The following is a 15,860-nucleotide window of genomic DNA, read 5'->3' on the forward strand; positions in this document are numbered from 1 at the left end:
TTCTCCACTCATCAAGCGAGCTAATATCAAATAACCTCTTCTCACCGGCAAGTTTGAAATCAAAGTTGAGCTCTTTGATTGCCCAATAAGCTTTATGCTCTAGCTCAAGAGGTAAGTACATGCTTTCCCATACACCATTTTGTACGGAGACATGCCCATGGGATTCTTATGCGCAGTTCTATAAGCCCACAGTGCATCATCGAGCTTCTTAGACCAATTCTTTCTAGACCTGTTGACAGTCTTTTGCAGAATTAGTTTAATCTCTCTGTTGCTTAGCTCTACTTGACCATTGGACTGAGGGTGATAGGGAGACGCAATTCTATGGTTGACATTGTACTTAGCAAGCATTTTACGGAAAGCGCCATGAATGAAGTGTGAACCACCGTCGGTCATTAGATATCTAGGGACTCCAAATCTAGGGAAGATAACTTCTTTCAGCATCTTGATAGAGGTGTTGTGATCAGCACTACTAGTGGGGATAGCTTCGACCCACTTAGTGACCTAATCAACAGCAACTAGGATATGAGTATACCCGTTGATTTTGGAAAAGGTCCCATATAATCAAAGCCCCAAACATCAAATGGTTCAATGACAAGTGAATAGTTCATAGGCATTTCCTGACGTTTGCTAATATTACCTATTCTTTGGCATTCGTCACAAAACAAGACAAACTTACGGGCATCCTTGAAGAGCGTGGGCCAATAGAAACCTGATTGCAATACCTTGTGTGCAGTTCTATCTCCCGCATGGTGTCCTCCGTAGGCCTCGGAGTGACACTTTTGTAGGATCTGTCCCTGTTCATGTTCAGGTACACAACGTCTAATAACACCATCTACTCCTTCCTTATAAAGGTGAGGATCATCCCAAAAGTAATGTCTCAAGTCAAAGAAGAATTTCTTCTTTTGCTGGTACGTGAAACTAGGTGGTATGTATTTGCCAACGATATAGTTGCATAATCGGCATACCACGGTGCACTACGTGAAGCATTGATGACATTCAGTTGCTCATCGGGAAAGCTATCATCAATAGGTTGTGGGTCATCAAGAACGTTCTCCAACCTAGACAAGTTATCTGCTACTGGGTTATCGCCACCCTTTCTGTCGACAACGTGCAAATCAAATTCTTGTAGCAAGAGAACCCATCTGATAAGTCTAGGTTTAGCGTCTTTCTTATCCATGAGGTAGTTAATAGCAGCATGATCAGTGTGAATAGTGACTTTGGAATCAACTATGTAAGACCTGAACTTTTCACATGCCAACATGACTGCTAAAAATTCCTTCTCCGTAGTGGCATAGTTTCTCTGGGCACTGCCTAGAGTTTTACTAGCGTAGTGAATAACATTCAACTTCTTGTCAACTCTTTGCCCTAGAACAGCACCAACAGCATAATCACTAGCGTCACACATGATCTCATTAAGTAAGTTCCAATCAGGTGGTTGAACAATAGGTGCAGTTATCAAAGCCCTCTTAAGTATTTCGAAGGCTTCCTCACAATCATCGTCAAAGACAAAAGGAATATCCTTTTGCAAGAGCTTGGTAAGAGGCCTAGAAATCTTAGAGAAGTCTTTAATGAACCTTCTACAGAAACCAGCATAACCAAGGAAACTTCTTATCCCTTTGATATCTATGGGGTCTGGCATTTTCTCGACTTCATCAACCTTAGCCTTATCGACTTCAATACCTCTTTCAGAAATTTTATGTCCTAAGACGATGCCTTCATTAACCATAAAGTGGCACTTCTCCCAATTCAAGACAAGATTGGTGTCTTTACATCTCTACAAGACTCGATCAAGGTTGCTAAGGCAATCATCAAAGGAAGACCCGTAAACGGAGAAGTCATCCATGAAAAACTCAACAATCTTTTCACAAAAGTCAGAGAATATAGCCATCATACATCTTTGAAAGGTGGAAGGTGCATTACATAAGCCAAAAGGCATACGTCTATAAGCAAAGGTACCGAAAGGGTAGGTGAAAGTGGTTTTCTCCTGATCAGATTGTGCAACTGGTATTTGGGAGAAACCAGAATATTCGTCTAGAAAGCAGAAGTGTGTGTGTTTAGACAGCCTTTCTAGCATTTGGTCGATAAAAGGCAAAGGGTAATAATCTTTCCTAGTGGCTTTATTCAATTTCCTAAAATCGATCACCATCCTATAGCCAGTAGTAATCCTCTGTGGGATCAATTCATCCTTATCATTAGGGACAAGGGTAATGCCTCCCTTCTTAGGGATGCAATGCACCGGACTCACCCAATCGCTATGAGCAACAGGACAAATGATACCTGCTTCCAGGAGCTTTAGTATTTCTTTTCTCACTAATTCTTTCATCTTAGGATTCGATCTCCTTTGATGATGAGCAACTGGTTTGAAGTCAGGATCAGTTTTAATCGTGTGCTGGCATAGAGTGGGACTAATGCCCTTAAGATCATCAAGAGTATATCCAATAGCAACACGGTGCTTCCTCGGAGTTTTTAGAAACTTCTTTTCTTCATGCTCTCAGAGGCTGGCACTAATAATGACAGGATATATCTCCTTTTCATCAAGATAAGCATACTTAAGAGTATCAGGCAACTGTTTAAGCTCGAACACAGGATCACCCTTTGGTGGGGGTGGATCCCCAAGCAGTTCAACAGGCAAGTTATTCTTCAGGATAGGATATTGTTCTAAGACAACTCTATCTATCTCATCCCTTTCATCCATCTGCATATCATTTTCATGCTCAAACAAGTATTGCTCTAAGGGATCAGTAGGAGGCACGGCAATAGAGGCTAAGGCAATAGTTTCATCCCTACTAGGCAACTCCTTTTCATGAGGTTGTCTACCAAACTTAGAGAAATTGAACTCATGTGGCACACCTTCAAAGCCAACAATGACAGTTTGCTTCTCACAATCAATATGAACATTGACAGTATTGAGAAAGGTCTGCCAAATATGATGGGACAAAAGCTATCTTGTGCAGTAGCAAGAACGAGGAAATCAGCAGGATACTTCGTTTTACCACACAAGACTTCAACATCCCTAACAATTCCCACACGGAAGATGGTATCTCTATTGGCAAGCTGAATAGTGACATCAATGGGCTCTATCTCAACAGGTGCAATCTCATCTTTGATTTCATCATATAAGGATTGAGGTATTGCACTAACACTAGCACCCACGTCACATAAGCCATGATAACAATGACCTCCTATCTTAACAGAAACAACAGGCATGCCAACAACATGCCTATGTTTGTCTCTAGCGTGAGGTTTAGCAATTCTAGCAGCATCTTCATAGAAGTGAATATTATGTCCCTCAACATCGTCGGACAGAAGATCTTTGATAATAGCAATGCTAGGTTCAACTCTAATTTTCTCAGGGGTGTAGGTGTTCTAATATAGCCTCTATGTATCACAGTTGAAGCTTTAAAATGATCCTTTATCCTAACAGGGAAAGGTGGTTTCTCAATGTAAGCACTGGGAACAACAGGATCATTATAAGCAATGACTTTCTCTTCAACTGGAGTGGGTTTAACTACATTGACTTCTAAAGGAGGAGGATATTTAAACCACTTCTCTTTGGGGAGATCAATATGAGCAGCAAAAGATTCACACAATGAAGCTACTATCTCAGAGTCAAGTCCATACAAGGCGCTAAAATCACTAAAGGTATTTGTCTCAACAAAGGATTTAACGCAATCAAACGTGAAATTCATACATGACTCCTTACCTTCTTCAAGCTCCCAATATTCAGAGTTGCGTTTAATTCTCTCCAATAAATTCCATTTGAAGTCAATATCTCTCTTCATAAAAGAACCGGTACAATAAGTGTCAAGCATGGTGCGATCATCATGAGAAAGCCGAGCATAGAAGTTCTCGATGATAATTTCTCTCGAGAGATCATGATTGGGGCATGAATATAACATTGATTTAAGCCTCCCCCAAGCTTGAGCGATGCTTTCTCTGTCACGAGGCCAAAAATTGTAAATATAATTTCAATCACGATGTACTAAATGCATAGGATAAAACTTTTGATGAAATTCCAATTTCAACCGATTGTAGTCTCATGATCCAGTATCATCACATAGCCTATACCATGTCAACGTCTTATCCTTCAAAGATAAAGGAAATACCCTCTTCTTGACCTCATCCTCGGGCAAACCTGCAAGCTTAAATAAACCACAAACTTCATCTACATAGATTAGATGCAAGTCTGGATGTGATGTTCCAACTCCTGTAAAACGATTAGCTAGCAGTTTCTCAAGCATACCCAAAGGAAATTCAAAGCAAATATTTTCAGTATGTGCAGAAGGTTGAGGAGAAACTATTTGTGCTTCCGTTCGAGGTGAAGATACCCCGAACAAGCCCCTCAAAGGATTAGTATCCATAGTGACAAGTGACAATAAATTTCAGAACATTATATGAATGTTTCCTTACCAAGTTCCACTTACCAAAGGTGCTTCACTCCCCGGCAACGGTGCTAGAAAAGAATCTTGATGACCCACAAGTATAGGGGATCAATCATAGTCCTTTCGATAAGTAACAGTGTCGAACGCAACGAGGAGCAGAAAGATCTAACAAGTGGTTTTCAGCAAGGAAATATCTGCAAGCACTGAAATTGTCGGTAACAAGTGAATGTGTGGTGAGGTGATTCGTAGCAAGCAACAAGTAACAAAAGTAGCAACGGTGCAGCAAAGTGGCCCAATCCTTTTTGTAGCAAGGGACAAGCCTGGACAAAGTCTTATAGGAGGAAAAACGCTCCCGAGGACACACGGGAATTTTTGTTTCATCATGTTCATATGATTCGCGTTCGTTACTTTGATAGTTTGATATGTGGGTGGACCGGCGCTTGGGTACTGCCCTTACTTGGACAAGCATCCCACTTATGATTAACCCCTCTCGCAAGCATCCGCAACTACGAAAGAATAATTAAGACAAAGTCTAACCATAGCATTAAACTAGTGGATCCAAATCAACCCCTTACGAAGCAATGCATAAAGTAGGGTTTAAGCTTCTGTCACTCTAGCAACCCATCATCTACTTACTACTTCCCAATGCCTTCCTCTAGGCCCAAATAATGGTGAAGTGTTATGTAGTCGATGTTCACATAACACCACTAGAGGAAAAACAACATACAACATATCAAATTACCGAACGAATACCAAATTCACATGACTACTATTAGCATGACTTATCCCATGTCCTCAGGAACAAAAGTAACTACTCACAAAGCATAATCATATTCATGACCAGAGCGGTAATGAGTAGCATCAAGGATCTGAACATAAACTCTTCCACCAAATAATCCAACTGGCATCAACTACAAAGAGTAATCAACACTACTAGCAACCTTACAAGTACCAATCGGAGTTGTGAGACGGAGATTGGTTACAAGTGATGAACTAGGGTTTGGAGATGAGATGGTGCCGATGAAGATGCTGATGGTGACGAGTCCCCTCCGATGAGAGGAGTGTTGGTGATGACGATGGCGACGATTTCCCCCTCCGGGAGGGAAGTTTCCCCGGCAGGATCGTCCTGCCGGAGCTCTAGATTGGTTCTGCTCAAGTTCCGCCTCGTGGCGGCGGCAAAACCACGAAAAAGCTCCTCCTTGATTTTTTCCTGGACGAAACCCTTCATATAGCAAAAGAGGGGGCTAGTGGGCCAGCAGGCTGCCCACAAGCCCTCATGGCGCGGCCTGGGGGGTGGTCGCGTCGTGCAGGCTTGTGGCCACCTGCACGCCCCCCCTTTGGCGCTTCTTCGGCCCAGTATTTTTGATAAATCAGGAAAAAAATGCTCGTTGATTTTTACGGTGTTTGGAGTTGCGCAGAATATGTATCTCAACTTTGCTCCACTTTCAGGCCAGAATTCCAGTTGCCGGCATTCTCCCTCTTCATGTAAACCTTGCAAAAATAAGAGAGAAAAGGCATAGGAACTGTACCGTGAAGTGAAATAACAGCCAAAGAAGCGATAAATATCAACATGAAAACATGATGCAAAATGGACGTATCAATTGGTTTTCTATTTTAGGATAGATTGCCGTACTGTCGAGGGGGAATCTCAAGTGAGTAGCTTGATCGTATTATTTGTTGAGAGATCAAACCATTTGCATCCTTGCATCATGTTTCTTGGTTCTTGTTTGGTTCTCTTTGTGACATTTAGAGCTTATGGTCATCTTTATGACAAGCTCGAGTTCATCGAAAACGGAGTTCATGTGCATCTTCTATGATGTTTTCGATGTTAGAGTTTTTGTCAATTCTTCATTCATAGAGGTCTCACATCTCTATATCATTGGCATTATCGTTGTTGGATAGCTCTTGTCGTCCTGAATCCAACAAGCTTGAGTTTCCTCAATTCGGAGTTCATTTGCAGAAGTTATGGCAATTGTGGTCTTTCCTGTTTTCTTCCAGCGGTTGTACCACTACCTTGGGCGATTGTACCACCCTCACCCTCGATGGTTAAACTGACCCAGCTTAGGGCTTCAACCAGACAGGGTTATGTTGTGCTCCGATTATTGGGCGGTAGTGGACCGGTTGTACCTCTATATTACATAGCCAGGTACAACCGTTGTTCCATGCAGTTGTACCACTTGGGACTTTGTCGTGTCCGGCGCTTGAGTTGGGCGATGGTTGGGCAGCTGTACTGCCGCACCACCGGTTGTACTGCCCATGTGTTATTCTGCATATAACGGGCAGATTTGTGGGGGCCTACTTAAGGGGGTATTCTTCCCCAATGGTTTCCCATCCCTTGAGCTCGCATTTCCTCCCCATTGGTGACCTTCTTAGAGCTTGCTAACTCTCAATCCCTCCAATGGTTATTGCTAGTTCTTCAGGGTAAAGAGAGATGAGATCTAGATCCACATATCCACCAATCACTTTGTGCTCTATGTGACGGCAACCCCTTGGATCTTGATCTTGGAGTTCTTTGTGAGCTCCTTTTTCTTCCTCTCATATTCCTCCATAGCTTTTGTTGTTGTGGAGGGATTTGAGTGTGAGGGACTTGACCACTTCGTGTGTTCTTGCAATTGCATTAGTTGCATCGGTTTAAGTTCTCCACGGTGATACGTGGACGTGAAAAGTTTGAGAAGCTTATTACCCTTGGGTACTTGGTACCCTAGAGATTGTTCTTCGTGGATGATTTGGAGTCCTAGAAGCTTTGTGGTGCCTTGGAGCTCAATCATTGTGGTGTAAAGCTCCAGGCAAGCGTCGGGGTCTCCAATTAGGTTGTGGATGTTTCCCAGAGCATTTGAGGTCATCTCGGAGCCACAGTCCATTGTGGTGAAGCTTCGGGGTGTCGTTGGGAGCCTCCAATTAAGTTGTGGAGACTGCCCGAACCTTGTTTGTACGGGTTCGGTGACCTCCCTCAAGGGTCCCTTAGTGGAATCACAACATCTTGAATTGTGCGAGGGCGTGAGAAGATTATGGTGGCCTTAGTGGCATCTTGGGGAGCATTGTGCCTCCACACCGCTCCAAACGGAGATTAGCATCCACAAGGGTGTGAACTTCGGGATACATCGTTGTCTCCGCGTGGCTCGATTATCTCTTACCTGAGCCCTTTAATTATGCACTTTACTTTGTAATAGCCATATTGTTTCTTGTCATATATCTTGCTATCACTTAGTTGTTTTTCTTGCTTAGCATAAGTTTTTGGTGCACATAGGTGATGAAAGGATATGGATGTCGCCTAGAGGGGGGGTGAATAGGCGCTTTAAAATAATTAAGGTTTAGGCTTGAACAAATGCGGAATAAAACTAACGTTTAATATGTCAAGCACAAAACCTACAAACAACTAGGCTCACCTATGTGCACCAACAACTTATGCTAAGCAAGATAAACAACTAAGTGATAGCAAGATATATTACAATAAACAATATGTCTATCACAAAGTAAAGTGCATAAGTAAAGGGTTCGGGTAAGAGATAACCGAGGCACGGGGAGATGATGATGTATCCCGAAGTTCACACCCTTGCGGATGCTAATCTCCGTTAGAGCGGTGTGGAGGCACAATGCTCCCCAAGATGCCACTAAGGCCACCGTAATCTCCTCACGCCCTCGCACAATGCAAGATGCCGTGATTCCACTAAGGGACCCTTGAGGGCGGTCAACGAACCCGTACAAATGGCAAACCTTGGGGGTGGTCACCGAACCCGTACACGTGGCAACCCTTGGGGGCGGTTACCGAACCCGTACAAATTGCTCGGGGCAATCTCCACAACCTAATTGGAGACCCCGACGCTTGCCCGGAGCTTCACACCACAATGATTGAGCTCCGAGACACCACCAAGCTTCTAGGACGCCAAAGCATCCGCGAAGAACAATATCTAGGGTACTAAGTACCAAAGGTAATAAGCTTCTCAAACTTCACTTCCACGTATCACCGTGGAGAACTCAAACCGATGCAACTAATGCAATGGCAAGAACACACGAAGTGGTCAAGTCCCTCACACTCAAATCCCTCCACAACAACGAAAGCTATGGAGAAATATGAGAGGAAGAACAAGGAGCTCACAAAGAACTCCAAGATCAAGATCCAAGGGGTTCCCCTCACATAGAGGAGAAAGTGATTGGTGGAGATGTGGATCTAGATCTCCTCTCTCTTCTCCCTCAAGAACAAGCAAGAATCATTGGAGGGATTGAGAGTAAGCAAGCTCTAAGAATGTCAACAATGGAGGTAGAACAAGAGCTCAACGAATGGATAAGGCCAAGGGGGAAGAAGACCCCCTTTATATAGTGGGGCAAGGAATCAGACCGTTACCCCCACTCTCTACCCGAGCTCCAGCGGTACTACCCCTGGCACTCCAGCGGTACTACCGCTGACTGCAGCGGTACTACCGCCAGCTAGCGGTACTACCGCTGGCTGCAGCGGTACTACCGCTGGCACTCCAGCGGTACTACCGCTGGCCCCTAGTAGTGCAAAGGCACTACCACCGCCAAGAAAGTCTTCGCAAAAAGGTCCGTCCACGAACAACCGCTAGGCAGGCGGTACTAAGCTCCTGGAGCGGTACTACCGCTGATCAGGGGCGGTACTACCGCCAGCCAGCGGTACTACCGCTAGGGCCAGCGGTACTACCGCCAACTCTAGCGGTACTACCGCTAGGTCCTACCGCTAGGTCCATCAGTACTACCGCTCGCCACTGAAACAGCCATAACTTTCGCATATGAGCTCCGAATCGAGCAAACCCAAGCTTGTTGTCCATTACGTGTTTGTGTACTAACCCAAGGAAATCTTAAGACCATGCATATATGAAAATGCCAATGATATAGAGATGTGAGATCTCTATGAATGAAGAACCGGCAAAAACTCCAACATCGAAAACATCATAGTAGATGCATATGGACTCCGTTTTCGATGAACTCGAGCTTGTCACGAAGATGACCATAAGCTCTAAAACTCACAAAGAGAAACACCAAACAAGAACCAAGAAGTATGATGCAAGGATGCAAATGGTTTGAGCTCTCAACGAACGATACGATCAAGCTACTCACTTGAGAGCCCCCCTTGATAGTACAGCAATCTATCCTAACCAGAAAACCTATCAAGGGCAAACCTATACCTTGCACCTCGTCCTCTTGAGCTAGATGATGATGATCTTGGCTTCCTCAAGATGGACCACCTTTCTTGATTGCGTTGGCTTGATGAAGACTAGTTGATTGCTCCCCCATACTCACTATGGGTGAGCCACTCTTCAGCATATCTTCACAAGTCCATTGCCACCACAATGGACAGCAAGCTTCAAGTATGATATCTTCATGCTGATCCACTTGAACTTGCACATCGCAATCTTGATGACGATCACAACTTGATGTCATACTTCATGGGTTGTATGAGATCTTCTCTTTGACGCAAGCCCATGGAAACACACCTAACCCCCACATAGAACTCTCACGAAAACCATGGGTTAGTACACAAACACGTAATGGACAATGCTTACCATACCATGGGATCACTTGATCCCTTTCGGTACATCTTGTACGCTTTGTGTGTCGATCATCTTGATTTACTCTTTGTCTGAGATCTTGATCAACCTTGTGTCTCTATGACCATTCTTTGGATAATACCTTGAATACCACCTTGGTCATCATATAAACTCCTTGAACCCAACAGATGGACTTCAAGAAGTGCCTATGGACAAATCCTATAAATATAACTTAAGGCAACCATTAGTCCATAGGAATTGTCATCAATTACCAAAACCACATATGGAGATATATGCTCTAACAGGTGAGCCTAGTTGTTTTAGGTTTTGTGCTTGACAAATTAAACGTTAGTTTTATTCCGCATTTTTTCAAGCCTAAACCGTAATTATTTTAAAGCGCCTATTCACCCCCCCCCCTCTTTGCAACATCCAAGTCCTTTCACCCAGAACTTCGGGCCTGACCCGGAACTTCCGGCCTGCCTACGCGCACACACTCAGGCCCGAGTGCCCATGTTCCCCTTCGACCCCTATTTTTGTCCTAGACTATAAATCATCTTCCCCTACCTTTGTTTTATGGTCAGCTAATGTTTAGACAACCTTTTGTTGACCTTAGCTCCATCTACTATCCTCCTCCCATGGAGATGTCCTCCATGTGAGAAGATCCATAGTGATGCCAAGGCCCCTAATTTAGGGAAGATCCCCTCGTGGATACAAGGCCCCTCTCATAGGGAAGACTATCGTTACGTGTATCCTTTCGTTGATTTTGGATCGTGTATCCCCATGTGTTTATGTGGATCTAGTGGATGTGTGATTTGAGAATTGTTCTTGAGTTCTTGTGTTTCTCCTGATTTCCCCTCTCTTTCCCCTCCAAATGTGAAAAGATCGACCACCACGGGTGTGCCCCGTATCATTTCCTCACTCAGACAATACCCTAAATAATGATGATCATCACACTTTTATTTACTTACAACTCGATATGAAGGACTGATAGGATGATATGACTCTATATGAATGCGTCTGGGGGTGTACCGGGATGTGCAATGATCAAGCGCAACCTCTATAAGAATGATGAATGGTGGCTTTTACACAAATACTATGTGAGCTTATATGATCATGCAAAGCAATATGACAACGGAAGTATAAGTCATATGAAGAGACAGTGGAAGTTGCATGGCAATATATCTTAGAATGGCTATGGAAATGCCATGATAGGTAGGTATGGTGGTTGTTTTGAGGAGGATATAATGAGGCTTATTCATAACCCACAAGTATAGGGGGTCGCGATAGTGTTCGAGGGTAGAGTATTCAACCCAAATTTATCGATTCGACACAAGGGGAGCCAAAGAATATTCTCGGGTATTAGCAGCTGAGTTGTCAATTCAACCACACCTGAAAGAATTAATATTTGTAGCAAAGTATTTAGTAGCAAAGTAGTATGGAAGTAATGGTAGTGGTGGCAAACGTGACAGTAGCAGTTTTGTAGTGATCGTAACAGTAGCAACGGAAAGTAACTTAGCAGAGACCAATAAATGGAAAGCTCGTAGGCAATGGATCAGTGATGGATAATTATGTTGGATGGCATTCATCATGTAACAGTCATAACATAGGGTGATACAGAACTAGCTCCAATTCATCAATGTAATGTAGCCATGTATTCGATATATAGTCATACGTGCTTATGGAAAGGAGCTTGCATGACATCTTTTGTCCTACCCTCCCATGGCAGCACGGTCCTAATGGAAACTAAGGGATATTAAGGCCTCCTTTTAATAGAGAACCGGACCAAAGCATTAGCACTTAGTGAATACATGAACTCCTCAAACTACGGTAATCACCAGAAAGAATCCCAGTTATTGTCGCCCTATGGGATGCGGATCATAACTCGCAATAGGTGTCTATAACTTGCAAGATAGGATCAAGAACACATATATATTCATGAAAACGTAATACGTTCAGATCTGAAATCATGGCACTCGGGCCCTAACAAAACTAACTCGATTACATGATAGATCTCATCCAACTCATCACCTGTCCAGCAAGCCTACGATGGAATTACTCACGAACGATGGAGAGCATCATGAAATTGGTGATGAAGGATGGTTGGTGATGACGACGGCGTCGATTTCCCCTCTCCGGAGCCCAAATCAAACTCCAAATCTGCCCTCCCGAGGAAGAACGGGAGGTGGCGGCGGCTCCGTATTGTAAAACGTGATGAACTCTTCTCCTTGATTTGTTTTCCCCGTAGATGGAAATATATAGGAGTGGAAACGAGGTCGGTGGAGCTTCAGGGGGCCCACAAGCCCAGGGGGCGCGGCCTAGGGGGCGCCCCCTACAGGCTTGTGGCCTGGGAGTGGCCCCTCTCTGGTAGATTCTTTCGCCGATATTTTTTATTAAATCCATAAATATTCTCTATAAATTTTCAGGTCAATCCGAGAACTTTTATTTCTGCACAAAAAGAACACCAAGGCAATTTTGCTGAAAACAGCGTCACTCCAGGTTAGTTCCATTCAAATTATGCAAATTAGAGTCCAAAACAAGGGCAAAAGAGTTTGGAAAAGTAGATACGTTGGAGACGTATCACTTACGCAGCAGTGAAAGTTGCACCAATCCTCGAGGTGAGAATGGGCAATGCACGGTACCGAAGAGGCTAGCAAATATGTGGAAGTGAGAGTGCGTATATCCCTGAATTCACATTAGTCATGAAGAACTCACATACTTATTGCAAGCTTTTATTAGCTCTCTCGAAGCAAAGCACTACTCGCATGCCCCTAGGGAGGAGGTTGGTAGGAGTTAAACATCACATGCCCCCCGACTTAAACAACACTAGGATTTCAATGAGGAATAAGTATGCTCACACATCATCACCATGCCATAAAAATATTTGGATGAACAGCAAGTTAACACCTCTAATTCATGATACCTATATTAACCAATGATCATGCACTCATGCTTTTTCACATAACCACATTAATATCATTAACCATGATTTTTCTTTTATGTTTTACATGTGGTTTTGCTTATGTACTCATTGAATACCTATTATTTTTGAACTCATCCTATAACCCAGGAAAATTATCATTGATGTTTATATGCTCTCAAAGAAATATAAGTAAAGAACGATAGTGCAGTTATTTCTATAAAATCTATACACCACCGTGCTCTAAAATATATAAGTGAAGTACTAGAGCAACTGCTAAGCTCAAAAGATATAAGTGAAGCACAAAGAGTATTCTAATAAATAATGGTGATCTTGTGTCTCTCTCAAGTGGGTGTATTCAGAGAATAATGATTGTGGAAAACTTAAAACAAAAAGCAAACTAAAGAAAACGACGCTCGAAGCAAAACTCATATCTTGTAATGAATAAAAATGTAGATCCTAGTGAGATACTGATGGATTGAGACGAAAGAGGGGATGCCTTTCGGGGCATCCACAAGCTTAGACGCTTGAGTTTTCCTAGAATATTACCTTGGTGTGCTTTGGGAATCCACAAGCTTAGGCTCTTTCCGCTCGTTATTCATCCATCATGATAACACACAAAACTTGAAAACTTTAGCACACAAAACTTAACAGAAACTTTGTGAGATCCGTTAGTATAATAAACATATCAAATACTTTAGGAACTGTTATAAATTGATTCATATTTTATTGCAAAAGGTACTGTATTCTAAATTCTCCATGGCTTATCCCCCCTCCCCCCCCCCCCCCCCACTGATATAATCCATAGTATCATCAAAACAAGCAAATTATCCAAGCAAAAAACAGAATCTCTCTAAAATAGAACAGCTTGTAATGATATAGTTAAGTACCATGCTTGCGTAACTCCCAAAATTCTGAAAAGTTAGGACGGCCTCGAGAATTTGTATGGAAATAATGTGTAAATATTTGAGATTGAAAAGATGTTCTAGTAAAATCATAGAAATTCTGCACTGGACTCTAAAATTTCTGCTTTTGCACTGAATCAATTCTACTATTATCCAAATCATCCCAAAGGCTTTACTGGGCACAAACACTAATTTAAACACAAAAACAAAATGATTACATAGGCAACAATCGTGTTATCACACACAAACAGAAAGTAAAAAAACAAAAATATAAAGATAACTATTGGGTTGCCACCCAACTAGCGCTATCGTTTTACACCCCTAGCTAGGCGTAATGCATATGATCAAGTGTTGTCATCTTTGACACTCAACCCATAAGTAGCCCTCATGATAGATTCATTAGTTGGTTTGATTCTCTTTCTAGGGAATTGTTACAACCATTTCTTTAATGGGAATTGAAACCATACATTTCCCTCTTTCATATCAATTAATGCACCTATAGTTTGTAGAAAAGGCATCTCGGGTATTATTGGACAAGATGGGTTGCAATCAATATCAAGAACTATAAAATCTACACGAACATAATTTTTATTGTCAATTATGAGAACATCATTTATTATACCCAAATATTTCTTGATAGTAGAGTCTGCAAGATCTAGATTAAGGGAACACTTATGAATATTAGTAAGACCAAGCACATCACATAAAAGATTTAGGTATAGTTGAAACACTAGCACCTAGATCACACAAGGCATTGTATTCACATTCTTTGATCTTAGTTCTAATGGTAGGTTCCCATTCATCATACAACTTTCTAGGAATAGAGACTTCTAACTCAGAAGTGATCATGTGATCCCGAGCTCCAGTGATCCCGGATGAACACTAAAATCCAAATAAATAGTAAAAAATTCAAAAAAATGATTTTTTTACAAGAAACTTTGTTGTTTTATGTACATGCATGCAAATTTTCATGATGAAATTACATTTGTGGAGTTGTGGGCAAAACAAAACAAAAATGATATTCCGAAGTGCTTTCAAAAACACTTCTTTGTAACATCATTTTTTTCCCACACCAGCACAAATGTCATTTCATCATGAAAATTTGCATGCATGTAGAAAAAGCATAAATGTTTCTTATGAAAAAAAATCAGGATTTTTTGAAATTATTTATTAATTTTTTGGATTTTACTGTTCACCTAGGATCACTCGAGCTCAGGATCACATATGCCATGTCCCTTCTAACTCAAGTTTTTCATCATAGGCTTTTACCGTAGCTTCTACTATATGTTGAGTAAAAGAATTATTTTGTTCATAATCATTGGGTGAGCTAATAATGGATTGCGACAATGAAATACATTCTACTAAAGAGGAATTAACATAATTAAAATCCTTGCGATCCAAGATAGTGGGCACATCACTAGTTAAAGTTTTAACCTCTCCAAACCCACTTTTTCAGTTTTAGCGTTAGAATCATCACTCTCCAAGCAATTAGGATGCTATCTAACTAGAGTTGACTCATATCTAGTCCTTTTACCATTTATTTTCAGATAAGTAAACAAAGATTCAATAGGAAAAGTACTAAGTACTTTAAGATCTTCATCATGATACGTGTAAAACCACGTGGAAGAGCTTTTTCTAGGAATTCCCACTTAGCTTTCAACTTGGTGGTCCTCTCCCTACTTTTTAATTCATAGATATTCAGATAGATTTAATAGTCTCATTAAACTCATGCTTTGGTGACAAAGTTTTACCTTAAAGAGTTTCTACATCAAGAGAAATCATGTCCATGTTCCTAGCCAAATCATCAATCTTATGCAACTTTTCTTCTACCATGGTATTCAAAACTTTTTGAGAACTAATGAATTCTTTAATGGTATTCCCAAGATCAGAGGATAAATTATTATTTTTGGTATAAGGATTCCCGTAATAATTTACATAAGAGTTGCCATAACCACTAGAGGTGTTACCGGGATATGGCCTAGCATTGAAACTACCCCTATAGGCATTATTGTTAGAATTGTTTCGCGAGATAAATTCACATCAATGGCATTATAATTTTTCTCAATCAAAGTATACAAGGGCATATCATTAGGATCAACATGAAAAAATTTATTAGCAACCAAATTCATAAGAGCATCAACTTTTTCACTCA

This window comes from Hordeum vulgare, chromosome 2H (assembly GCF_904849725.1).
Source record: "Hordeum vulgare subsp. vulgare chromosome 2H, MorexV3_pseudomolecules_assembly, whole genome shotgun sequence".
Classification (NCBI taxonomy): Eukaryota; Viridiplantae; Streptophyta; class Magnoliopsida; order Poales; family Poaceae; genus Hordeum; species Hordeum vulgare.